The sequence below is a fragment of the Petaurus breviceps genome, unplaced genomic scaffold (assembly GCF_028583685.1).
Source record: "Petaurus breviceps papuanus isolate PSGF00001 unplaced genomic scaffold, PetGlider_PUasm1.0 419, whole genome shotgun sequence".
NCBI lineage: Eukaryota > Metazoa > Chordata > Mammalia > Diprotodontia > Petauridae > Petaurus > Petaurus breviceps.
This window is the reverse complement of record NW_027186324.1, coordinates 2,253,839-2,280,412: the sequence shown is the minus strand read 5'-3', so window position 1 is coordinate 2,280,412 and position 26,574 is coordinate 2,253,839. Positions and strand designations below refer to the sequence as shown.

At 33.9% G+C, this 26,574-nt stretch overlaps 1 protein-coding gene and 1 long non-coding RNA gene across 11 annotated transcripts in view; both read left to right on the top strand.

The window, feature by feature from the left end:
• The window catches only part of LOC138171176 (uncharacterized), a 30,262-nt gene extending 9,326 nt beyond the window's left edge, over positions 1-20,936 (top strand). Inside the window, exon 2 of the long non-coding RNA XR_011170814.1 lies at positions 38-20,936. This is a non-coding gene — a long non-coding RNA (uncharacterized lncRNA). The remainder of the gene's footprint in view (positions 1-37) is intronic.
• The window catches only part of ROBO2 (roundabout guidance receptor 2), an 800,464-nt gene that overhangs the window by 201,939 nt on the left and 571,951 nt on the right, over positions 1-26,574 (top strand). The gene's annotated exons all lie outside the window — the stretch shown is intronic.

The window sequence follows — 26,574 nt, the reverse complement described above, 5'->3', positions numbered from 1 at the left end:
TGGGTGCTAAGTATCTGAGCCTGGATTTGATCCCCAGGTCATCCCAACGCTGGGGCCAGTGCTCTTACTCACTGAGCCACTTGGCCGCCCCTAAGCAATTGGGGTTAAGTAACTTGCTCAAGGTTGCACGGCCAGGTGTTTCTGGGTGGGTGCTAAGTATCTGAGCTTGGATTTGATCCCCAGGTCATCCCAACACTGGAGCCATTGCTCTTACTCTCTGTGCTACCTGGCTGCCCCTATCTTAAACTTAAAAAAAAAGTCTACTATATGAAATAAAATTAATTAAAATAAATAAAATACAAATAAAAAGTCTTGAATTTTCTTGAAAAAAGTTATTTAATTTGTAGGTCTTTTAACATTTAAAGAAAATTGTTAACTAATAATAACTTTTCAGATATTTTCTCTGCTTTACAAGGGTAGAGTTTACAAATTAAACATTTTGAATATAATGCTGACAATTATATATTTCTAGTGTATTCATATGACTTCACATTTTATGCTGTTCTAAAAAAGGGAAATTTGTTTATTAGATGAGGTATTGAAATATATAGCAACTATATCATTAGTAAGAACAACTTATATGTGTTTCCATCTTCTAGGCATCATTAAATTAATCTTAAGAAGAACACTTTCTCTTTAAGGCAGAGAAAGTATTGTCCTGTTGAATCAGGGGACAGACCATCAATTGGCAGACCCATTGCGTGATAAATGTCTAAAGGCTTCCAGGCTGACTACACATTTTTCATCATTAATCCAGCCCATTTGTGAACTGGTCCACTCACATTGATTCCAAGTAGGGGGCATCATCTGCTGTTAAAAGGGTGATGACTCGCTAAAAATGAAGGCCTGAAACTAATCAAATATAGTTAGAGCCTTCCCTGGCAGCTTCCTTTTATAGGTGTAGGCTATTAAAACAAAAGCACCACGTATGTCCAGAGTCACTTATTTTTGTATAGGAATGCAGGGTATCCCTTTGAAAGTCCTTTGTGTGATTCTAGCTACTCAAAGGTGAAATGCAAATAATAACACATCCAGATTCTCTTTTAATTACAGATTTTCTGGCTTTTAGAAAAAGAAAATTGGAAACAATGTAATGTCACTTAAAAAAGGAAATTATTCATTTCCAGAATATCAAGAATTGTAAAAATGTGAATTTTTTTGGCTTGCTAATTTTTGTATTTATGTGTGGGTGTCTAAATTTTTGTGGTAGACATTTATTTAATTAATTTTGTAGAAATGTCTTTGAAATACACCACTAATACTCAAGCCCATTCTGATTTCTTGGTTACTATTATGTATATTTTTGCTTTTGATTATTTAAACTTATGAGAGATATTTTGTCATATTGTGTTATTTGATATATTTTAATATTAATCTGGTGAACTTTGTGTGAAATTTTATTTTCAGATTTGTTGAAGTTATTTTTTAAATACATGTGGTTTAAGTATTATTTTGTTATTTAAACTTATGCTGCTAAAAAGGATTCTTAGAAGATAAGGATACAAAATTGGGGATGGGTTTTACCAAGATCAGGCAAAAGAAATGGGCTACAAGTAAGAACTGCCAGTGTCAAAGAAGCAAGTACTTGAAGACATAGGAGGTAATAAGATGGAAAATAAAAGAGAAATGCAGAGGAGTGGGAGTAATGCAAAACCATAGTTCATCCCAGCTCTCCTTATCTACATAGCTGTGGGTCAACTCTGTTGGTCATATCTCTTCATGTATCATGTGATTGATTGGATTCATAGAATCTCACTGTTAGAAGACCTCAAAGACAATCTGTTCCTCCTCTTTTTTTTTTTTTAAAGCAATTGGGGTTAAGTAACTTGCTCAAGATTACATGGCCAGTTATTTCTGGGTGTGGTGCTGAGTATCTGGCCCCGGATTTGATCCACACGTCATCCCGACATTGGAGCTGGTGCTCTTACTCGCTGAACCACCTGGCTGCCCCTTCTGTTCCCCTTCTTATCTAGTAGTGTGTCACTCTTTGTTGCTAAAAGTCTGAGTACTTTCTTTAAATACATAATTAAAAGAATAATTTTTCCAAGTCAGATAACAATAATTCACATTAATGATAGTAGTTTAAGGTTTACAAATGGAGTTTCCTCATGAGAAATCTTTGAGGAGTTTTGAAATGATGGATCACATTTTAGAGATTAGGAAACTCTGGTTCAGAGAGGTCAAATGCCACACAGAGATACAACATGAGTCTTGCTCCTTTGAATCCAAAACTAATGCTTTGTCTGTTGTACCATGTTTATGTCATTCATTTCCAATTATATCCAAGGCAAAAATATGGAAAAGATCCTGTGTAAAGCGTTTATCTGTGTCTTTAAGGTTTGCAAATCATTTTACACATGTTATCTTACTTGATCATGACAGAACCCTGTGAGGCAGGTGCTTTTATTGTACTCAGTGGAGTAACATGCCAAAGGTCTCACAACTCTGAAGTATATGAGGCAAGATTTGAATTGAGGTTTTCCTTATGCCAGTTCTAGCACTCTATCCACCCCATCATCTAGTTGTCTAATCTGTATTTTAACAATTCAGAAAACATTTATTAGAGGCATGTGATATACAAAGCAAGGCATTTGCATGCAAAGATTAAAAAAATGAAATAGCAATATTCTCAAGTAACATCAAAGATCATTATAACAGATATAATAATGAAAAAGTTTGAAATGTTGCAGGAATTGCCTAAAAAGGTGACAGAGAGGCAGAACATAAGCTCGTGCTCTTGAAAAAAATGTTGCTGATAGACTTGTTCAACACAGGGTCGCTACAACCCTTCAATTTGTTTAAAAAAAACAACATACTGGGACAGCTAGGTGGCACAATGAATAGAGCACTGGCCCTGGAGTCAGGAGGACATGAGTTCAAATCCAGCCTCAGACACTTAACACAAAAACTAGCCATTGTGACCTTGGGCAAGTCACTTAACCCCAATTGTCCTTCTAAAAGCAAAAAAAAATCATACCTCAATATCTGTGAAGTGCAACAAAGCAAAGCATAATAAAATGAGCTATTCTTTGTAATTTATTTTCTATCAGCAGGATAATATACACATATAAATAACTTTTAGATACTCCTTTAGATTGATGTAGATTGCAACCTTTCTTAGCCACATGTTCTGTGAATTATTTTGGACATAAAAATATTATTGATTAACCTTTTGGTGATGAACCTCTCCAGGGGAACAGAGGTTTAGTGCTTGCTGAGATTCACAAAGCTAGTAAGTATCTACTGTTGGGTTGAACTCAGGCCTTCCTGACTCTGGTCCCACTGTTCTATCCATCACAAACTCTGCCTCTATTCCACAATAAGGCATAAGAGTAGGACTTTAATGGAGGGTAGGACTTTGTTTCATACACACACACACACACACACACTCACAAACACAACCTACTTTAAATTTGCACATGGGGTGTCATTGACAGCAATGATTTATTTCTCACTTCTATGAGATGATTAAATATAGACTCAGAATGTGAAATGAATAATTATAAGGTTTCTCATCTTACAAAATAAGTTTTACTGAAGAGCAAAACTGGAAAACAATATATGTTTGCCTCATTCTACCTGGAGCCTGAAACAAAAGTCTTTTTGTTCATGTCTGAGCAGTATTCAACTGAAAAGCAAAGAAAGGCCCAATTACCTTGTCAGCTTGCTGGACCTAGTTTCATAGGTGCCTAGTAGGATGTTTGTAAAAATACATATTGGAGCCATGATAAGGTTTGATTGCCACTTATATGTACTCAAAAATACCGATCATACTTATGTTCTGTGGTGATCTTTAAAACCCACACAAAGTTTATGTGGCCTATTTGAGCTGGTTAATTTATTCATATTAATAGAATATCATGTAATATCTAAGATTCAGTCATTCCATATGACTGAATAGTGGGGAAAAATGCTTCCTATAGTCACTACCTCACTGGCTTGTAATGAGGCTTAAATATATGAAAAGTGTTTTGAATCGATTTACATGTATGTAATAGAGTTTTACTATGGTTTAAAAAATGACGAATATAATTGATTTAGGGAAGTTGATGAACACAGAGGAGACAGATAAATAAGTGCAAAGTAAAGGAAACAGAACCAAGAAAATAATATACATGATAAACAACATAAAAGAATAACAACAAAACCCTACAATTTATCTATCTAAAATTGTAATGATTAATTTTTACTCCAAAGAAGAAGTATTAAAAAATGAATCTCCCTCCCTTTTCTACAGAGGTGGGGGACTATAGATGAAAAATGCTGCATACTATAGATTTAGTTAATGTATTGATTAGTTTTGATGATTGATTTGCTGTTATTTTTCTTTTCTATAAAAAAATCCTTGTTACAAGGGATGCCTTTTTTGAAGGGGAGATAAATATATGTGCAGCTATAGATGATATAAAAATGATATCAAGAAAAATTTAATGTAAGAAAAATATTCTGTAAACTTTAAAGCATTTATGTAATGTCAGCTCTTATGATCACAAATTTGACGTTCAATGGACCTCATTTAGAGATGAGGTAATTTAAGTCCAGAGTGGTAATATGTTCATGGTCACATGGTTAGTAAGTTAGTAGAGTGTGAATTATCATCATTTGTCAAGACCAGGAAGGTGATGTCTTCATTCAGCGCAAGGGAGGCCCCAGCTATGGAAACTCCCTTTATGATGCAGAATTGGGAATCTTAGTAAATTAGAGTACTAGGAACTTGTCAAGGGGCACTTGAGATCTTCAGTGGCTTGCACTTCTCATTCATCAACACACATTAAAAAAGCCAAAGTCGGTACACTCAAGGAGTCAGAATCAATAAACATTTATTGAGTACTTAACTATCTATGGGCACTGTGCTGTGTTGGATAGACAAAGAAAAGCATAAGAAAATCCTTTCTCTAATGCAGTTCTCAACTATCAGTGTAAATGTATTTTGTATTTATGGTAAAGAATACACAGATATATGTGTATCTATATTTATATCTATTACACACAAAGTAAAGGCGAACTACCAACTCTGAAAAGCCAAGAAAGGAGGCCTTATAGAAGAGTTGGCACCTACTCTGATCCTTGAAGGCAGGTAGTATTTCTCAGAGGTGGTATTGTGGAAACAGTGCATTACAGGTATAGAAAATAATGTCTGTAAAAACACCAGGACAGAAGAGATAGTGTCAGGTGTGCACAGCAATGAGGCTCCTTTGGTTGGAGCCCCAAGTGGATAAACTGAATAACCTACGATCAGTTAATATAAGCTGCAACCATGTTACCATGGCCCTTTCATGTCCAGTGTGTGAAGTGGTGGGTAGATAATTGACCTGAGAATAAAGAAAGTCTAAATAAAAGTACTGACTTTTAATACCTCCTGGACAGGTGATTCTGGACAAATAACTTCTCAATGCCATAATCATCTCTGGATCTAAAAATAATTAACATGGAAGTGATAATTGAAGTTCAAATCGTAATCATCTAAATATCAGAAAGAAATTGTTACTGCCAGTGATATACTCAATGAATAGATTTTAAATCCAAATTTTGGCATCAGTGTTAATATCCATTAAAATTCTAATTAACACAAGGAATTAATGTGATAACTAAGAGTGTTTGAGCGGCACCCCAAGTTGATGGTCTGCCTGAGTCTGAAAAGGATTATTGGCAAGTTTTGAATGAAAGTCTTCCTTACTGTATCCCTTCTGCCACACTGCCTCTCTGATTTATCCATGATAACTGACATTTATATAGCATGATAATTAGAATGTCTGATGCACAAGACAGCCTTATGAGGGAGGTAGAACAGATTTTATTATTGATATATTAGAGATATAAAAGTTGGATCTCTGAAAACTTAAAAAGTTTTGCCTAGGATCACATAGCTTGACTAGACCTCTGTCTTCAAATTCTGTATTTATTCTGCTATCATACTACATTTTTATGCAAAAACTAAGAGATTCAATTTAGGATGTGTATTTCCTGCTTGAATTACATTTTTGAAGAAAGCAGCTTTTTAAAATTTTTGTGCAAAAGTAAGTAGTCAGAAATTTAGAAGCTAAAGAGAGTATAGAGAAATAATATGAAAGGTAACAGGGATTGCCCAACTGTGAAATTACAGATCACTAGGATTTTTTTTTGGTGTTTTCATTGCATATTACAAAGTGAATAGAAATATTTTCTCCCCTGTACAGCACTTCACTCTCACAGTACTTTATTCCCATTTGCTCTTGTCGATTACATGTCCATCGTGCTAGAGTTCAAGGAAATGCTGAATGGTTTTCAAAAAGTGGTATTTCATAATGGATAATATAGTGCTCACTCCTACTATTTGTGATGTACTAATAATATTTTTTATCTGTTTCAGCATAGGAGTTGTGGAAAATGTCATTTAAGATTTTTTCTTGTTCTTACAAGTCTTCTTTTCCTTCCTCTTCCTCTGTCCTCTCTCAATTCTTTCCATTAGGCATTTTCAGTTTTGCTAATGAAGTCTCTATTGACAAGCTATGAAAATATGTCCAGAATATTCCCTGATTTCAGGGGTTTGTGGCATCTCTGTTATGTATTAACTTTATCTAAATGGTTCTATGATCCAATGGCGATATGTAGAGCAAAAAATGGAGGAATTAATGATCCAGTTTCTTTCCTCCACGTGGTAGAGGTGTCCTTGGAAAACACTGCTTTTTAACATGTAGAATGACATTTCCTCAGTTAGTACTGGGAGCATAGCTGTCGTGGTTGGCAGCTGAAGGATTCTTCATCTTAAACCTATGTTGCAGAATCAAGAGGAAGAAGACTGAAGGGAGGACTCCCATATCCCCACAGTCATAGAGGACATATTGTTATGCTGTATCACACCCAGGTGATAGATTCCACCTTGTTTCTTGTTCTTGATCTTGTTCCAAATATTCCAAAAATGAAAAGGTTTCATATGAAGGATTTGTCCTGATGGGGATTGTTTATGCAGTTTGCAGAATAGTTTGTGTTAGAAGGTTACTTCTCCCATTTTCCTGTTTGCTGTGATTAAGAGTATTAGGGAGCCTGTGGTACAGATATGTCATGTGAATGATTGATCACACACCATTTCAGAAAAAAAGGCAATAGATGGTTTATGGCCATTTGAGAGTTTGAGAATAATTTTAAGTTAAGAATTTAATTTCCTCAGCACATTTATTACATGAATAGAAATCAATTTTCACATCTCCTTGAAAAAAGTGAAAAGATTAATATATAGCTAACAAGATTCCTGGGATGACAGTATTGACATTTAAAATGTAGACTTCAATTTTTAATCCGTAAATGAGATTCTAGAGAGATTCCATTTATTTTAGCCTTTAACAAAGTTATATATGATTATAAACCTTTTTTTTTAACCTTATGCTCATGGTTATATGGTAGACTTTCTTAACTCTTTCTCTAAGATGATATGGAATAATTGTTTTTATTTACTTCCATTCCATGTTCTGAAGTATCAAAACACATGGTGACTTTTGCATAGATATCAGCAAGTTTGGAGTAAATCGTGCCACATCTTGACTCCACTGAAATTTTTGTTTAGGTAGCAATGTTTCTAATGTATTCATTTATTATTACCAAAGTGCTCAGGAGGGGGAGCTTTCTGGGGTAGTAAGGTACATTTCTAGACATTATGATAGTGGAAATCTCTGTGATTCACTTGTTCTCTAATTTTCATAATAGATCCTAGCAGCGAATCCATATATTTTTTTAAAAAAGTGCTTCTCCCATAACACTTTAGCAAACATGGAAGCTTTCAGGCTCCTGTTTGGTTATGTTTGTGTATATCTGGTAGAGTAAGTCCTAAGTAAAATAAGTCTTATTTATTATATTCTCACTTAAGACTTAGTATTACATTTCTTTCCAGAGATTAAAAGGTCAGTATGGGCTATTATCACAAGTTTTCAAAATATGCAGCATTAGTTTACTTTGAAATCCTTTGACTATCAGACAGAAGTCTCACACTTCTTAATGACATCTGCTCCTGCCTTGGGCTAATAAGAATGGCTTCCTCCTACCTCCAGGGTACTTTCTTGACCTAGCTGGAATATTATGTAGTGCTTTCATGGCAATAGAGTGGCCATATACATGGCCATAAACCGTGGATTAGCTAATACTGGCCGCTTTCAGGTACCCTTTTGTGATCATCCTACAATCCTTGACAGTGCTGCATTGAATAACTCCGACTCCTGCTATGGAGTCTACAGTAACATGCCATTTGTGAATGGCACTTGAGTCCCTCTTTGCTTTTAGAACTGTATTACTTCTCACAGTGCTGAAATTCAACATAGATAACTGTGGCAGACAGTTGGTTCAATAAAACAAGGTTCATTTTTATTACTGGCATGCTGTCTGGTATAACTCACAGTTCTCAGCAGTAATTCCACTTGATGAGAACCGTCCTCCCTGGGTATAATTTATAGTCTTCACTTCTTTCTTAGACTTCACCATGGTTTCGGTGTCACCAGGCCACAGCAATAGGGCATATGCATCTACATTGGTCTTTTCTGCTAGGGAATCAGGATGGAACTTTAAGCTCACTTTGGCAGCTCTTTGGAGGATAGATAAAAGAAAAAAGAGATTTGAGGCAGGGAAATCAATTAGGAGGTTTTTACAGTAGTCTAGGTGAGAGGTGATGAGAATCTGAACCAAGATGGTATCTGGGTAATACAAGAGAGAATGGAGAAGCAGAATCATCACAATTCAGCAACTGTTTGGACACAAATGATGACAAGGTTGAACATCTTTATGTCTGGAATGGTAGTGATAGCCTTGAGAGAAAGAGGGAAATTTGAAAGGGAGGTATAATGAATTTTTGGACATACAGAGTTTGCTATACTTACAACATATACAGTTTTAAATATTCAAAATGCAGTTGTTGCTAAATAACTGGGACTCTGGCAGGAGACAAGGTAGAATGTGTATGGTCTGGAACCTGTTGCACAGAAATGATAGTTAAACCCATGAAAACTAATGATGTCAGCAAGTGAAAGAGTGGAAAGAGAAAGAGAAGAGAGCCCAAGACAGAAACTTTGGCTACACCCAATTTGGGAGATGTGTGATGTGGAAATTGAATAATCATTTAGGACGGCTAGATGATTTTGAGAGATATAATGTTAGGAAACTACGATCTGAAAAAGAAATGTCAGAGTTTTTGATCAGTGACGTTATAACCATCTCTGTGTGTGATAGAGATAGAATGGAAAAGTAGTAGGTTGTAAGAGCTGAGATTTAGGTTGTGAAAGGACTGGACGTTTGAGAGGCATTATTACGATTTAAATTATGTTGAAGACCCCAGTAGAAATCCAGTAATTGTGGTGGAGAGAAGACTGTGATTTGATATTAAATTTCTTAAGAAGGTGAAGTGAACGTCTTGTGGGCTGATAGATAATGGATATGAAGGTGTCAGTTGACGAGTAAATTTAAATTGGATGAAACTTAAAAAGAACAGCTCCTGAGTAATATAGGTAAAAGTGGAGGTGGCAATGAGTAGGCAATTCCTATTCTCCCTCAAGGTTGAAGATATAGAGACTACGAGAGAAAATAATGTTGGTACTGAAGCAATGACCAGAAATGCAGTATGACCCGGCTAGAACCCAGTATGTGATTATGAGTAGATGGAAAGAATATGAAAATTATACTGAATCAGAGTAAAGTTTGCTGATTGTGTAATAAGGGTTTCATAGGACATGGTGGAAGGGGAAGACTGGAGTGGAACATGTGATGAAGTAGAATGGTTGACAATGAATGGAGATAAAAGAATGGGAAGTGGGGACTGGAGTGAGACATGGCATGATTTATTGGTCAACAATTCATTAATATTGAACTGGAAAGAGAAGAGGTGGGGTAAATAAATGTTACTTTTAATACTTAAGTGTGGGAAGAAAACACTGGCGATCCTTTTCCCATAGAACTCAATAGTCTTTGAAGATGAAGGAATGCTATGAGTCACAACTAGGCTTTGAGGTGGTTTCATCTCATCTCTCAGGCAGCAGTTGGATCCACTTTCAAACAATCTCAGCTCCACCTTCACAAGTGATGAATCTGACTGGGAAGCTGAGGAACAAGCTTCTCAAGCTAAATGACTTTGCAAGAATTAGAGCAAGTCACCTTTTTTGACCTTTTGCTTCTGGTTTAATTTAATCATAGACCTTCAATAAAGTCATTCAACAGTTTAGCCAAATAGTACTGTGATGCTATATAACATAATTGTTAGCATTTTATGATAAAAACGACCATATCCTACAACATTTCTTTAAATGTGAAGTTTCTTTAAAAACCTCTAATTTAGGAGCACTTCTTTCTTCTCTGATTCAGTGTTCAGGTTTTACAACACTGCATGACCCACATACTCGATAGAGACTCTGCAAACTTGTACTTGTCACTTGACAGCTTCTGACTAGCTTCATCTTACAGATTTGTTGCTTTTATCCATGTTCCCTTATGTTCTTCCCATGTCTTTCCAAATTAAAAAAATGTTCTTTACAGATATAAGCGCTTCCATATCATTGATATCTCTGATTATTTTTTTTTCATCACCTATTTGAAATTATCCCAAGATACCTTGGGAAATACCCTTAAATTTATAAAATGCATCTTGGCAAAGAATAATGATTGTCTTTTTTTCTTTTTCAGCCATAGAAACTAGAGTGTCTCTTGAGTAACTCCAATGCTCAGAACCACTGGTTGCCTAACATACTCCAAGACATCTTGAACTCTTAGTGGGTTGTAATTACTGGTCCATATTAGTTCTCTCTTTCAAAGTCTAGTAGTCTATGTAGTTTCATATTGGTCCCTTCTTTCATACCTCTACTATAAGTGATGCATATGGACTCTAAATGATTTCATAGCTCTTTGGGAAGGTTTCTAAGTTCTTACATGGAAAGAAGAATCTGTATATATTGTTCATAGAATGAATAAGAGCAGGCCTGCATAACATATGGCCCATAGCCTGCTTTTGGCCAATGTTTTGAAGGCCTGATTAAGAATAAGTGAAGTCAGGGGTGGCCAGGTAGCACAGCGAGTAAGAGCACCGGCTCCAGTGTCGGGATGACCTGGGGATCAAATCCGGGCTCATATACTTAGCACCCACCCAGAAACACCTGGCCGTGTAACCTTGAGCAAGTTACTTAACCCCTATTGCTTTAAAAAAGAAAAAAAAATAAGTGAAGTTGATTCTTTCTTTTGTTCCTTAGACATTTCTTATATATTACTCAAGCAATAATAAGCCTTTCTACCTCCTTGCTTCTGCTTGAGTGACCCTTTCATTCTTCCAGTATTAGGGAGTTGCCAGTCAAATTTCTCAGGATCTCTTTATGGATCTTTAGTGCTTTACATATTTTAGGACATTTGATCCTTATAACAACCCTGTGAGGTAGGTGATGTTATTATTGCTATTTTCTAGATAAAGAAACTAAGGTAGGCAGATGTTCAGTGATTTTCTTAGGGACACACAGTAAATGTTTGAGGCAGGATTTAAGTTTGTCCTGTTGTTCAGTTGTTTAATTGTTTTTCAGTTTTTTTCTGACTTCATGATCCCATTTGGGGTTTGGCAAAGATACTGGAGTGGTTTGCCATTTTCTTCTCCAACTCATTTTACAGATAACGAAATGGGGTTAAGTGGCTTCTCCAGGGTCACACAGCTATTAAGTGTCTGAGGACAGAAGCAAACTCAGGAAGATGAGTCTTCCTGACTCCAGGCCTAGCACTTTATCCATCAATTCTGCTCCCCAGCTGTCTTAAGCTGTATGGATATTCAAAGTATACAAGTTCTGGCTTCTGACTTACAGTTTGTAAGATAATTCTGGTGTTTTAAGCAGCCTGAAATTGCTTCCAAATTTTGCTTATATTTGTTAGTGTGTAATGGTGGATTTGGACCAAAAAAAGCAATAATGTCTCTCTTTCTGATAGTATCAATAAAGGAATTTCAGGCTTATTTTCATGTATCCCAGATGTTTTTTGTTTGCTTGTTTTTTTTTGTTGTTGTTGTTTTTATTGTTATCAGTCAAGCAGCTCCTGAGACCCAGTAATGCTTTTAAGGTTTGTTGAACCTAAACTATATTCAGTTATCTCAAGACTTTGTAAGAATGATATGACAATATTCATCTGAAAGATTTTTAAAATTACAACAGTATTATAAAAGTTGGGGTGCTAATAGTGATAATGAAACACCCTTTTACATGGGTTAGTAGGAGGGTAGTATTATTAAAGTAATTATATTGATTAGTAACCATTTTAAAATTAAAACTAAAAACATATCTTCAGAACAACTTAAAATGTTCAAACTTACTTGTTTTTGCCACTTACATTTAAGAATTAATTTCCATTACTATTCAAAATAAAGTTATATTTCTGTTTCAATTACTTATTAATATTTTCAGTGAAAATTATTAATTATTTTGCAGTTTGATTTTTCTCTTTTCTTTATTATTAGCCTAGATATGATCCATTCCTTAGAACCTGGTAAACAAGAAATGTTTGGCTCTTAATTAACCATGGTGATAAAGTACATACTAATTCATGTATGTAGGATTATGGCCCCAGTATCATGCAAAGGAATTTTATAATAACAAGTTTTGCTTTATTGTATTACATTTTGTATAAGTACAAACACTACATTTTCTTTGAATTTTAATGCTTTTCCTAAAAAAAAACTGAATTCATCTTTTTTCATGTCCTGTGAACCTAATTGTGGATATTGTAGCCTTTTTGTGTGGATTGTTTTTAGTTAATATATTCTATTGAATTAATGAAATTTGCTTTTAAATTCCTAAATATATGGAAGAAGCATATTAATGATATGTGGCACATGTAGCTGACATATTAGGAGACTTTGAACATTTCAGAAAATGTCAGAAGCCAATGTATTTTTTTCTGCTCTTGAGAAATGATTTCATGCACAACAGGAACTTATGATGGATTCTGTCCCCCAGTGGGAGTTGTTCATGAATATCAGAGGGTAGAACTAGCCCTGGTAAAGAATCCATCATAAACTCTCATCTGTAATAGTAAGTATTGTGTATTAGAACTAGATTATACTGATTTTACTTCCCCATATTCTTTGTGTTCCTGAACTGTTATGTAAAGTTGTGCCTAGTGTGAAAAAAAGCAATAAATGTATTCATTTCTATGCCACTGTCCATTAAGCTATCTCTGTTAAAAGGAAATACTGCACATGGTAGTCACAGTTTCCAAAATTCAGAATGTGACAATATTCATTTCTAATAATGATTTTAAGGTGAAATCTGGCATTCCAAAGATACTTGTATTTCAAAATGGTTCATCAGATTTTTTTAAGCTTATGAGAATTCAAATAATCAATTTGAGAATTCAAGTAATCAATTGAAATGCATTTTTTTTTATTTCTTTAGGTTTCTCTAGATAGAAAAATCAACAAATTGAAATCAGGAGAATCTACTACATTGATTAATCTTGACATAAGCTGAAACTGTTAGAATAAATGAGTGAATAAACAGAAAAAATTGTTTATTATGTGCCAAGTCTATTCAAAATACTACATTACAGATACCAAGGAGAACTATTTTCTGTTCCCCAGCGTCTGGGATCTTCTAGAAATGGTGGGTCCATCTTTTAGGATTTTAAATATATCACTTGGAAATGCATTACCTCCATTAGATTTACTGTTAGAAATGTTACCTAAGATCCACTTGATTTCATTCTCCATGGTATTTGGCTCTAGATCAATCACTCCACCATCATGATGCCTTGTGTTAACCTTTGGCGATGTTAAGATCTTTCTTGTACAGTTCTTCTGTATATTCCTGCCACCTCTTATCAATCTCTTCTTCTTCTCTTAAGTACCTACCAGTTTTGTCTTTTATCATGCCCATTTTTGTAAGAAAAATTCCCCTGATATCTCTAATTTTCTTGAAAGATATCTCTTGTCTACCTCATTCTATTGGTTTTTTTTTTTTATTTTTTGCAAGTCTTATTTAAGGCACTCTTCTCATCTCTCCTTGCTATTTGCTGGAATTCTGCATTCATTTGGGTATATCTTTCCCTTTCCCTTTCCTCAAAAATATCAGAAGGATATCCATTTACATCCAAGGCAAACTGTTCAACATCGCAATAATAAAAGTTTGTTTTTCAACCACTGATGCTATGAAAACCCACAACATCTTCTAGAAATAACGCGAAAAGAAGTTGTCACATTCATCATAGGAGATTAGAATACCAAAGTAGGAAATAAAAAGATAATTGAAATAACAGGAAAGTTTGGCTTTGGAGTACAAAATGAAGAAGGGCAGACTAATAAGAGTTTTGTCAAGATAGTTTGCTGGCCACAGCAAACACTCTTTTTTAACAACCTAAAGGTTACTCTGCATTTAACATCACTAGATGGTCAACACCATAAATGAGTTTGATTATATACTTTGCAACCAAAGGTGGAGAAGCTCTATAAAGTCCGTTAAAACAAGATCTGTACCTGAATGTGACTCATATCATGAACTTCTTAATACAAAATTTGAACTCAAATCGAAGAAAGCTCAGAAAACCATCATATTGTAAAGGTATGACCTAAATAACATCCTTCATTAATATGAAATGTAAGTGATGAATAGATTTAAGCAATTAAATGTGGTAGAATGCCTGAAAGCTATGTACAGAGATTCAAGGTATTGTACAGGACGCAGCAACACAGTACAACAAAAAATTCCAAAGAAAAAGTAATGCAGTGAAATGGCTGTCTGATGAGGCTTTAAAATTATTATATTGCTATAATTAAAGGAAGAATTGAACTATCTTCTTCTACTATATTGTGTTATGACTTCTATTTGCATTTGAATAGAAATAAAAAAAATAAAGAGCAGGTTTTTATTGAATTTTCACATTTAATTATTTTTGTGTCATGGAAGTGCATCCCAAGTAAAACCAGAGGTATTTTTTTTTATTTTGCAAATGTCTATCCATTTCATTAAATAATCATTTTACTGGCATATCTTGAAAAATTATTTCCTTTACTTCCTCTTTATTTGTTGTGTGTTACCATTGCTTATTTTTTATGTTGACAATTCAGTCTCTTCTTTTTATGTAATTAGATAATTGCTTATTTAATGTTAGTCTTTAAAAAACTAGTTCATAAACTTTTAGTTTTTTGCTTATTTTCAATTTTAACTCTTAATTTTCAAGATTAATATTTTTGTCTTTGGTTGTAGTTTTTTTTATTTGTACCTTTTATACTTTTTAAAAACCTACATGTCAATTTATTGTTTTTTTTTTCTCTTCTTCATAAGTGTTTAGGGATATAACTTTTCCCCTAAATATTGGTTGGCTACATGCCAAAAGCTTTGGTATGCAAATCACCAATATGATACCCATATCAACTCTTATGAATATGCACATGTGTTTCCAGGCTTGAATTGCAAAATATAATAAACTCTTCCTCAAAGACTAAACCAAGCTTTTTATTCAGATACCAGCAAGCTAATACTAAAATGGTAACAAAAGAAGTTTATACTCATCACCAATCCAGGAAGTGCCCCCATCCCCAAATCTTCCCTCTGTTAGACCTCCCCACAAACAAACTCCCCTAGGCAAGTTCCTCCCACCATGGGCTCCATGTGACTCAAGCTGTGGGCTGGGCCAAAGCTCAGAGCAGGTCACATGGGCCTATTAAGGGGCAGGAAATATCTTCAAATTCCTTTAACATTACATTATGTTGTTTCCTTGGTTGTCATTTTCTTTGATTATATTATTAGTAGTTTTTGCATTTTTTTTAAATAGAATGATGGGTCCTTGTCCCATCAATTCTTTAGGATTAAATTCTTTCGTCTCTATTTGTATTTGAATTGCTTCATGTTTTCTTTGTGTTGTAAGCAGTTACAGATATGCTTAATATTTCTGCTTTTCTATATTTGTTGCATGTAGTTATTTTGTAACTAAGAATATGAACTAAATATATGCCTTTCTATCTCCATTCAGTAATTATAAGATACCTATCATATCTAATTTTTCTAAAATAAAATTCTTTGATTTGCCAGTTTATAAAACAGGAATATTGAGATCTCTAATATAGCTTTGCTGTTTCCCCTTGTAATTAGATTAATTGTTCCTTTAAATATTGAGATGATATACAATTTTGTACATAAATTTAAAATTTTATATTATTTTACCATCTACGGTAGGTAAGTAGCCATGTAAGTCAGTGCTTGATGTTCTCTTAGTCACCTTTTTTGATATGAATAAGGTCTCAAATTTTTTGCCCACATCTTTGGTGTCTATCTTTCATTAATATAGCTGCATTATTAATTCCTAAGTGCTATCAACTTTATTGCTTTCAGCATTGCACTCCTCTTTCTCTATATATGTTCCAATCTAGCTTCCTTTCCAGTCTTAGTGAAGTTTTGATTTACTCTGTAAATACCTGAAGAACTGTTTTGTTAGGGTTCAGATATGGTGGCTGTATCATTTTTGATGAAGAAAATAGTTTTTAAAAAAGATTTTAGTAAAGAAACATGTAAAAAATGTCTCACAGTTATTTGTTCTTATTACAATTTTTAAATTTCCCCCCTACAAATTAGGTAAACTCTATTTTTAGCATTTCCTCAATCAAATAGTTTAATAATCCTGTCAAAAATTATTCTGGGAACTGTTTTTTTCTCCCCAAACTACATGCAGTTTTATAAAAGATATTTTCAAAAATGATCATTATAATTCCTGCCGAACATGAGTTATAAGTGGAAAGAATATATGACTTTTAAACTCTTTTCCTCCATGGACTACCAAAAATGTAAAATCACTATAAAACTCAATGAAGAGTCTTTATTTTAAACTTTAAACAGGGAAAGTTTAGAGTGAAGATGTACACTTTAACATTGAAAGTATATCATTTAACAACTTTGCATGAACCTATTCAAACTTTGAGGAAGTGAAATGAAAATTGTAAAATTCTGAATTGAAAATGATTCCCAGTATTAAAGGAGCTGCAGCTCTTTTGAGGAGGCCACGTCAGAGTCATAATTCAAGTCCACCTTGTCTGAAAGACTGGTATCCAACATGATTAATTGGGGGGTGGGCAGAGAGAGGAAAATAGGGGAAGATCCTAATGGACCCCTGGGTTTGGAAGAGTCAAGTTGATACATATGGCAGACAGGGAAAAATACAAATAAAAAATTTTAAAACTTTTTTTTTTAATTCTGAACTTCAGAAATAAAATACATTTCCATTACAAAGTAGAATAGAAAAAGAACCAAACAGGAATACACATGAAACTGCAAATCTATTATGTACAACTTGTTTTTCCATATATATATATATATATGTATATATATACTTTTTTACCATTAGACACAAATATGCATATGCATTTGTATATATTCATAATATATAACTATATATGCTTACATATACATATATGTATGTATATATTTATGCCTCTATATGTATGTGTGTCTGCACACACATATATGTGTGTATATACATATATACATATACATACATGTATATATATATAAATATATGTAACCATACGATATATACTTCTATTTATCAGTTCCTTCTCTGGATGCAATTGACATCTTCCTTCATAGGGCCTTTGTAGTTAATTTGTGTATTTATAATGATCAAAATGACTTGGTTGCTCAAAGTTATTCTTAAAACAATGTTGCTGTTACTGTATGCGAAGTTCTCTTGGTTCTGCTCATTTTACAGTTTTTCAAATTTATCCATTCCTATTTCCACTAGATAGACTGAGGGTGTTAGTGTTCATGCAAATGCACTTGGTGTGTGTGTGTGTGTGTGTGTGTGTGTGTGTGTGTGTGTGTTTGTGAGCCTTCTTTTGGTATTAAAGGAGAGAATTCTCAAATACTAGAAGAGGAAGACCCAGCTTCTGATACTCCCTATCCATAACATTCTCTTTTTCCCTCCAAAACAACAAAACATTTTGTGTGCTAACATAGCTTTAAAAAAAGTAAAACAAAATTCTGCATTTTTATGAAACTTGCTAAAATAGTATTTCAGACAGTACAATTATCAGAAATACATAATTATCGTAATTCATGTAGTATTTTTTTCTCACCTTGAGCTTTCTGTGCCTGGTCTGTTTTGGCATCTCCATTTTCTGCATGGTAGTCCCCATTATTATTGGCATCAGACTTTTCTTTTTTTTTCCATTTGGGTAACTTTTCTGCCTTTTTTCAGGTGCCTTTTTGAGTTTAGATTCTGACTTAAGAAGGTCAGGTTTAGAAAATAATCATGTTGCCTTCTGTGATTCCTCTTTAATCATGATCTTACCTCTTTTAACATTTCTGTTGGCCTTCCCTTTGGGTGTAGTGGTGATAGAAGAGGAGAGGGGACTGCAGCAGTGGCAGTGGCCAATCTGATGGTAGAACACATCTCCTTTTAGTTCATATGATGTACTTTTGATTAATCCATGTTGCCTCTTTTTGATCATCACTTTCTCTTCTACACATTCATAAACCTTCCCTTTCACAACGTTTTCTAGAAAATTTTCAATTAGCCCATATTACATGGTGTATAATATGCTGCATTCATTCTCTCTTCCTCCCCCTACTCTCCACTCCCCCCCACTTCTTACTCCCCTTCTTCAGGTGTGGTAATGACATTTATATTTTTCCAGTCCATTGGTGAATCTATCTTTCTCCATGATCTTGCTAAGTTGACATAGATGCCTTTTGGCATCTTAAAACATAGTTTGCTTGAATCTGGTGACTTGAACTTACCAATGACATCCAGGTACTGTTTTTGTATATTGCTAGACAACACTATGGTTCTTCTCCACCATACCCTAGAATGTGTTCAATCTGGAAGGTCACTTCAGATTTGGAAGTCACACCTCAGAAATAATATTTCCACTGCATTTAGCCCTTTTCTCCCTTAGAATCTCCTATTAAAGAAGGTGCCCACAACCATGATCTCTTCATTTCTAATCAGTTTGTTACCCAGACTTCTCCTTCAGTTACTCTTGAACCCCCCCTTCAGTTTCATTTTACGTTTTGTCTTCCCATATTGCAATGTAAAGTCCTTGAAAACAGACTTGTCTTTCATTTTGCATGCTTTTTTTATTTCTAGAACTTAGAGTTCTATGCACATAGTAAACCCTTAATAAATAATTATTGACTGACTGTTGTTGAATGACTTACTGTCATTCTATCTTGAATATTAAATACAGATTCTATTTTATGTTAATTCTTTCAAGACAAAAAAGTCTTTCTCTTTGGCAGAAAAAATAAAAACAAAATCAAATTAGAGCAATTCAACTTCTTTTCTCCATTCCTTTGTTATTCATGTGCAGAAACGATCCTGTTTCTTCCTTTTCCACAAAATAGTTTTTAAAAGTTCCCATTTCATTGTTCTAGTCTTCTTTAACAGACTCTGATTTTTCTGGACTTAATAATTTCTGTCATCATTCTTTTAGGACTTTTGTATTTATATCACTACCTACTTGATTTTGATCTCTAACTTATTTTGCAGTAGCTATTGCTGTCTCTTGGTCTCTTATCCAGGCATCTTCCAGATGCCTCATAAATTGTACTCTCAAGAAATGCTGTAATAGAGTATGATTGTAGCAGAAAAAAAATGTTTTGGAGTATTGTGGTAGGATGTTGTCAAACCATTTTAAAATCTGGTTAAATCATTCTGTTCTCAAATTCTTTGTTCAGTTCTTTGTGAAAGCAAATTATGGAGAGCTGTGTAACAGAAGGCAGATATTACATAGAATTACAGAGACTATTTTAGAGTGGAGAGGACTTTAGATTTCAATAGATACAGCCATCTCATTTTATTGATGAGAAAAGTTATGTGCAGAGAGGTGATATAATTCAACTGGAGTCACCTAGATGATAAATGGTACATTCAGAATTCAAGCGCATCTTCTGACTTTACCCCTATACTTTTTTCTGTGCACTGTATTTTCTCCCTAGACTGACTTCCTAACTTGCACGTATGGGGAAACTGAGGCCCCAGCACTCAAGTCATTATAACTAATACAAAATTAGAGTCTCACAGATGTATCCCTTTCTTAATTAGCCATATTTTGTGAGATCATCATACGTTTTGATATTTACAACAAAAAATTAAGCATATTTCCTCACTGTCTTCTTAGTGTGGACTATCATTCATTCACTCCCATATTCAACAACTGATTATTAGGTATAAATAATTTTTCTAAGTATGTAAGTATTCACTGATAAAGCAAATGTTCAGGATTTACAATAAGTAATATTGTAAGACATCAAAAGAAATAAAACAATTCTGTGTGGTCCAGGGAAAGAAAGATACTTTTTGATTAGTTAATACTTAACTACATTTTTAATATTTTTAATTGCCTTAATTGCTTTTTTAAAGGTATGAGATTTGATAATGGCGAATATGATTTACATTCTGTTTTACTTAAATTCTTTTCCAGATTATTAAAAAAGTTGAAAATGTTCCAGACATTAATTGCTGTTTAAACTATTTAACATTATAGGTTTAAACATTTAAACCTTCAAACATTTTAAACCTTTTAATGTCTCAGAATGCTCTTTCTTATTTCTTCTTATTTGTAGTCCTGGGGCAGGTTTTATTTATATATGTAATATATTAAAGTGGTTTTTGAAAAGAAATTTAAATGTCTTTTGTGCAAATTGAATCTGTTGCATCTTCTAAATTTAACTTTAATAGTTGGTTTAAACATAATTCTCAAGTGTGTTTTATAGCAAAATATATTTTTGCTAAATTTAATGTATACTTAATAAAATATTCTTATTAAAATTTGCTAATACTCTTGTGCAAGATTTTAATTATTCTGAGACTAGATATTTTAATGACCTAATTTTCTGATATCTATAGCAATGGAAGGCTGAAAACAGAAAAAAAATTGTATATACATCAACATTAATTCAGAAACATATTGCTATTTACATAGACATTTCAGATATACCCTTATTATCTAATTCCCTACCCCAAAATATATAGAATGCTTAAGGTGATAAACTAATAATAATAAGCTATAATGAATTATATTAGTTATATAATTAATTATATTAATTAAAACTAATAATTAATAATAATAAGTCCTAAGTTGATATACCAATATATTTTATAGTTATTTATTGACAAGTAATTATTTAAAGTATGGTTAAAGACAGTATCAAAATGCTTTTAATATTACCATAAAAACTTAAGATTTTGAAACCGCTTGCAATTGAAATATCGTAGGTACTTAGTATATTTTCATAGTAGACTTGACTAATTTCACTTGACTAATGAAGAAAGATTAGTATCTCTTTCATAATTTAGACATTAATAAATTTTCAATCTTACACAAGGAAGCTATCCATTTATCATGTACTGAAAGATAAATTATTGTTTAACTTGTACTTCAAGTGTTATTACATTGCAAAATGGAAAAAATCATGCTTTCCCTGAATGAAAGTAACCAGAGAAATATGATAGGCAAATTAACATTTAGTAAATATTGTAATGCTAGGGATTTGGAAAGGAGATATTAATTATCCTATGACTCTTCCTATCATCCTTGTCACTTCCCAGACAAAGACATCCCTCTCTGTCCATCCCTTCCCCATATGAGTTGGTTTTCCTATTAGAATGTAAGCTCCTTGAGGACAGTGACTGTCTAGCATTCTGTATTTATGTCTTTGTGCTTGCAGAATATCTTGCGCATATTAAATATGTAATAAGTGCTTTTGCATTCATTCCTTATCATTGTGAATGTAAACATTTTAAAATTGATGTAAACGCTCTTGGCATTTCCCAAAAATTTTCTTATGCTATTATTCCCTGCATATAAAATGCTCCATGTACTGCTCCCCTCTTGCATTGTGACTTGTTGAAATTCTATCTCTGCTTCAAGATGAGTCAAAGTGTTACCCCTTATATGTATTCCATGATCTGATCCACCTCCACTTTCACTTAACTTGATTTCTCCTTCCTTAGATCTCTCATATAAATTTATTTATATTTTCTAGATATTTAACATATACTGTTTTATATTACATGTATTTCTGTCAGTCTTATACAAAACTTCCATGTCTTATTCATCATTTTATCTCCTAAGAGATTTCTTTGTATCTCTCGGCACAATGTCTTATTCATATTATGGGCTTTAAAATTGATGTGTTTGACATAAGTTAAAACAATAAATTCATAATTGTGTATATATGCCATAATTATGTAGATGGTCTTGGAAAAGAATTCTGACCAAAAAAAAATGATCTCATTGAATTTGAAGAGATAATGAGACCCTCCAGATTTAGCTGTACTGGGTTTTTTGTTTTGTGTGCATTTTCATTCTCAGCACCTCAAACCTCCCTATCCAAAAGCATTACAGGCTTTGAATTTGAGAAGGGTTTAACAGGGGCAAGAGAGAGTAAGTTATTATGTGGAGCCATAAAGTGCAAAAAGAGAAAGGGAAATTAAAATTGCCCTTCTGAGGGACTCATGGTGGCCAAATGACCAAGGTTTGTGAAGTATTCAGCCTTAAGTGCTTGTATGACTGACAGGAAGTAGAGTGACATTTTATTAGACATATTACACACACACACACACACACACACACACACACACACAGTATCCCAAATGACTTAGTACAGTTTTAAGTTTTAAATAAGTGAAAATATATATGTATATGTATCTAAATACATATATATGTATTTATGTGTTTATATATGTATATATACACACATATATTAAACCCTGGCTGTCCTTGCCATAAGGCCAGCTATCTTTTTTTTTTTTATTTAAAAAATAGTTTAGACCGAAATACTAAAATTTAAATACACAATGGAGAAAAGAAAAAAGAAACATATTAAAACAAATGCAAAATAAAAAAGGAAAAAAGCATGTCATGTGCATAGCAGAAAGTATGAAAGGATTCAAAATACACACCATTAAATAGTCATTTCAAATAAAAACCCATATAATAAATACTAAGCATTGTGCTGAAAACTGTCCAGCTTTTCTTTGTTCTTTTGTAAATGTTCTCTGCATGTTTTACTTTGTTCTTTTCTCCCTCTTTCTCCCCCCCCCCCCACAAGAAGGCTATAGTTATGTGCGGATATATATTTGATTTACACCCATTCACATACCCACATGCCTATGTATACATACATACACATAAGACTTGTATAAATACATATATACTTTTCCTAATGAATTCGACCTGATTTTTGTTTTTATGTATGTGCGTATTTCTTATTTCCTATCCCTCCTGAATCTTTTGCTTCATTCTTACACGCTACCTTGTTGTCCTATTACTTAATCTACCTCACCTCCAAGGATCCCTCCCTTATCCTACCATTCCCATCAATCTATACATCCATAAGAACCCTCTGCTTACCCTCAGCTTATCCTCTAAAGATCCTTCCCTCATCCTCTTCCCACTCCCTGTACCCTTAGTGTTTTATTTCTTTCTTAATTTAGAAGACCTTTTTACTCTTCTAGATACATTTATATTGTTCCCTCTTGAATCCCTTCCTGATGAAAATAGGTTTCCGGAACTAACAGCCCTCCTCTCCCTTGAAGTTTCTCTGTCTTGGTTCTTCCTTTCATACCTCATTTGTATAAGATAAATACTCTTTTTAGCTGGTTCTAAATGGTTTGACTTTTTTAAAGTCAAATCATACTCAGGTCTACCATAATCTTTCTTATGAACTAACCAATTACTAATAACAATATTAGACATATGTTTCACATTTTACATACATAAAAGGTAAACAGTGTCCTTATTGAGTCCCTTGTATTAATCTTTGCTATGTACCTTAGATTTCTCTTGGCTCTTGTATGTTAAATATTTTATTACATTCAGATTTTTTAAACAAAGTCCTGAAAGTATAACAATTAATCAAATTTGTGTTCTTTCATTCAAGATTTATGGTATGATATTTTGGGCTGGAATCTCAGATCTTTTTGTCTCTGATTTAGTGTTGCTGCTTCTAGCTCTTGTGAGATTCTAATTGTGGCACCACAATATTTAAATTATTTTTTTTCCTAGTAGCTTATACAATTTTTTACTTGAGCTGGGGGTTTTGAAATTTGACTCTGATATTCCTGTGGGTTTTCCTTGTAGGATCTCATTCAGGTGGTGACCTGTGAAATTTTTTTTTCTATTTCTGCTTCCTCCTCTTGTTCTAATGCTTCAGGACAATTTTCTTTCATCATTTCTTACATTATTGCATCAAGACCCTTTGTTTGATCATAGATTTCAGGTGTCTGATTATTCTTATGTTTTCTCTAATTAATCTGTTCTCCAGATCAGATGTTTTTCTTATGATATGTGGCAATTTTCTTCTATTTTTTCATTCTTTATGTTCTGTTTCAATATTTCTTAATGTCTTTCAACTTTATTGGCTTCCCCTTGCCCAATTCTGATTTCCCAAAAGTCATTTTCTTCCTTAAGTTTCTGAATTTCCAAGGCATCTAGTTGGCATACTGTGACATAGCACTGGCCCTGGATTTTCAGAAGTACCTGAATTCAAATACAGCCTCAGACACTTAACACTTACTAACCATGTGACCTTGGGCAAGTCACTTAATCCCAATTGTCCTGCCTTCCCCTTTCCTAAAAAAAATATGATTTTCCTTTTCTAATTGTTTGACTTTCTTTTCATAATCTTGGTTTTTTTTTAGTTTCTCTTTTTTTAGTTTTTACTTGATCTCTTTCATTTGATTTTCAAAGTCTTTTAAAATTCTTCTATGACTCCTTTTTGGGCAGGTGACTATTTTATGTTACTCTTTGTGGTAGAAGAGTGTTTCTTAGTAGCCTCCTCTGAAGGTGAACTCTTGTCTTTTCTATTTCCATATTAACTCTCTGGTTGAATTCTTTCTCCTTTGTCTGTTCATTTGTTGTTGTTCTTTGTAGTAGCTTAGTTTTTGTAATTTCCTCTAGTAGTGGCATTTGGGTGGTGGTTGCCCTGGCCTTAGATCCTCCTTCAGTTCTCCCCTCTGATCTGGAACTGCAACCAAGACCTCCAGCCTCCTGTAAGTACCTACTGCCAGTGATATCCCTGCCCCACTTCTCTGTACTTATCAGGTGTGTGCTGGTTCCTTCTTTCCCCCACCACATCTGTGCAGCAGAGCTGGGGGGTCTGGTGTTCCTTGTTAAAAGAGGTTCCCTTGATCTTCTCTTGCTCAGATGTCCAACTGCACTCACTCTTCTGGTGGTAAAAGTTCATGTGGCTGGGGCCAAGGCAGCCTCTATCCCAGCTAACCCCAGGGCTTGCAGCTTGTTGTTAAAAGAGGTCCAAGATGGGCCAGCCAGGTGGCACAGTGAGTAAGAGTGCTGGCCCTGGAGTAGGGAGGACCTGAGATCACTTCCAGCCTCAGATACTTGGCACCCACACACACAAAAAATGGCTGTGTAACTTTGGGCAAGTTACTTAACCCCAACTGCTTTAAAAAAAAAGTTGCTCTAAACTGTAGATGTTTACTCTTCACAGGGACTAAACATTGTCCTGGGATTTTTCTTGAAATCTTCTCCAATTATCCCAGGGGATCCTTACTCTGTTCCTATTTTTATTTATTTTTATTGCTTTGTTAGCCCAGAGGTACTATTTTATGTCTTTTATGGGTAAAAATCTTAAGAAATTGGAATTTTCTGATATATTTCACCATGTTTCCAGAATCCTCTCACTATACTGGTTCTGTACAGGAATATAGTCCATTACTAGGCTAAATGGTTATGTGTATGTATTTAATTGATGTGTGGTCACTACCTTTACATAATTAAGGTAATTCAAACCTAACACTATGCCAACAGGGCATAAATCTGGCAGATTCTATCATTCATGGAAAGTTTGGGATGTGTTCCTGCAGACGATATCTGCTTTATTAAAAGCAAATTAACTGTATGGAGAGGTTCCTCACTAGCAGGATGGCTATTCAACAATGACTACTTTAGTCATGACAACCCAGGAAACAAATAAAAATAAAATGACATACAGTCCTATGTGGCTTCTTTCCAGTGAATAGTGGGCATAACAAAACTGAATGAAACATCATAAAGCACATTTTTATATTATTTCATTAACATGTAAATATATCAAGCATAGAGACTTTCATTTTTTTCTTTGTCCCTATCAACTAAAACTGTACTTCACCCATTCATATACCTTTAGAAAGTTAACATTGTTTTAAGAATTCTTGGTACAATAAAGGGGAGGTAGGATCTTTTTTCAGTGACCAAAAAAATGTTATTGAAAGAAATGAAGAACATCAATACTGCTCTTACCCAGAATAATGAAATTGGAAGACAAAGAGGGTTTCAATTAAGTTAAAAAAAACACTGAAGCACTTGTTTGTGAAAGGCACTGAACTAGGCCTTAGAAGATATAGTGAGGGGGGCAGATATGTGGCACAGCGAGTAAAGCTCCGGCCCTGGAGTCAGGAGAACCCGAGTTCAGTTGCGGCCTCAGACACTTAATACCCACACAAAAAAATGAGCCATGTAACCTTGGGCAAGTTACTTAACCCCAATTGCCCTTCCAAAAGGCAAAGAAAGAAAGAATGAAAGAAAGAATGAAAGAAAGAAAGAAAGAAAGAAAGAAAGAAAGAAAGAAAGAAAGAAAGAAAGAAAGAAAGAAAGAAAGAAAGAAAGAA